Raw genomic sequence first — 2,226 nt, 5'->3', positions numbered from 1 at the left:
CACAGAACTTTAACAAGAGGAAAAAGATTTGCTTCTAGCACTTGCTCCTTTAGGTCGAGAATCTGAACCGGCTCCTCATCATAGGCCAAAGTATTTTTTTTTTTTTTCCTAATTAATCGACTGCTCTCGCAACACATGAGAGAGATCGGCAATAAACTTGTGAAGCATGGATACATGAAACACATTATGTATCCTAGATAACTCTGGAGGCAAAACTAACTGAAACGCAAGAGAGCCAACTTGATCTAAAAACCCATAAGGATCAATAAATCTCGGACCAAACTTTTCGCGTTACCAAAACGTATCACCCCTTTCCAAGGAGACAATTTCGAAAACACCCAAACACTCACTTGAAACTCATGGTCCTTCCTGCGGACATCTTTATAAATCTTCTGGCTACTACCAGCTGTTTTGAGTCTATCACTGACTACTATAACCTTTTCATTTAAATCCTTAATTATTTTAAATCTTCACAAGGACTCTAAATCCTTCGTTGAACTACCACTAACGTTTACAGGAAGTGGGTTCAGTGATACCTACTCTAGAGTACGAATACCCGTAGGTATGCATACTCCTTTCTGAGCAATGGAAATAGCTAACCCAATTAAAACGCATAAATTTGCTATAACCATCGGGCTCAAATCTCCTAACATCACGCAACAACCTCATCATTACGCTGCTCATAGCTCGACAATGAAGCCCACTTGCTAGGAAACTAAAATTCACACATTCCCACATGCTCATAGGGGTCAAAATTAAGACCCGTTAATTGAACAGATTTTTAAGGATACACAAACTGCAAAACTGCAACAATCACTTCTAATGCCGAGACATTTCGCAGAGTCTTTCGTGGAGTCAAAGCTCTTGCAAGTCCACAAGACAACCCTGCTCTGCCTAAGAGACCAGTCCACCAACATATGGAAACCTCGAATCTCGAAATGACATTATTAAAAGCTTAATACTACTACACTTAGGTCTCTTCACCAAAACTATTACATTACCTTTTTGAACACCACAAACTAGCAGCTTATGAGAATTTCAACTCTCTCTTGATTCTGCTATCTCCACTGTTCTCTTTATCACAAACCAGAAGATAATTTGAAACATGATTATCATGTGGAGATTGGAATTTCCTCCTTCCTCGCCATAAACACGACTGACTAAAAATGCCCACGAAAAATTGGCACAGCCAATTCATGATGCAAAACTTGACGTTGAAATCCACATAAATAGAACACCTTCCTTAAGCATTGACAAAATTTACATCTTCAGCCATACTACTTATTCGGGTGCAACTGCGACCCCAAGAGCAATAATTAAAAGCACACGGCTCACACTAGCCGTTCCATAAGAATGATTCTAAAAACCAAAACCTTTGAACTCGACAAACATACTTCTTTTCTACCTCCATAAATAATTAATCTGATAGCAGAAAAAGATATGAAATTCAGATATGCTCAAGTCTCCTACACATCCCAGGGCCACGACTTCCCACCAAAAAGATTCTTCGAAAACCAAGCTTGCAATAACATGCGACTAACAAAAGCAAGGACAAATTTTTATTCAAGACCCACTACTACACCTTGTGGCTAACCAATCAACGAAAACTATACATTCAAGAAAAAACCAAAACTCATGGCTAAACTCAAGCTCCAAAAGAAATAATTTAAAGCATACGAAAGATGAGTCCCCCAACTTCGAGCTTAAAAGCTCCACCAATCTCTGATATCCGCCAGAACCCGTTTCGAAATCACACTAGAATGTAGGTATGTAGGTATGTAGTCTCTTAATAGTGAGTTAGTGAATTACTTCTACTGCCATAGGCGGACGCATGTTTTGCCTAGTGAGGGCAATTGCCCCCACTTAATGTCATGGATATTGCTCTTTGAAAAAGAAAAATCTCTTCTTCCATTCTTCAGTTACCCTGCTAAACATATAACATTTAACTGAAGCTGAGACCAGAATGAGGACAAGTTCCTGATCTACCAAACAGGTGTCTTGTGCCATGATAAACAGCTGTTATATTTTTTGCTTAACATACCGGAAGTACTTGGAACTTCACAAGCTAAGAAAAATGCATTACAAGAAAGAGTCATTTTACTGTAGACTAGTGATAAATAAGATAAGATGTTTATGGTTAAGTGTTTTAGACCAGTGATATGCATTACTAGAAATGGTCATTTTACTTAGACCTCTACCGGTCTTGTATCTCAAAGTTAATTTTGG

Source organism: Fragaria vesca, linkage group LG7, assembly GCF_000184155.1.
Source record: "Fragaria vesca subsp. vesca linkage group LG7, FraVesHawaii_1.0, whole genome shotgun sequence".
Taxonomy (NCBI): Eukaryota; Viridiplantae; Streptophyta; class Magnoliopsida; order Rosales; family Rosaceae; genus Fragaria; species Fragaria vesca.
This window is presented reverse-complemented; position numbering follows the sequence as displayed.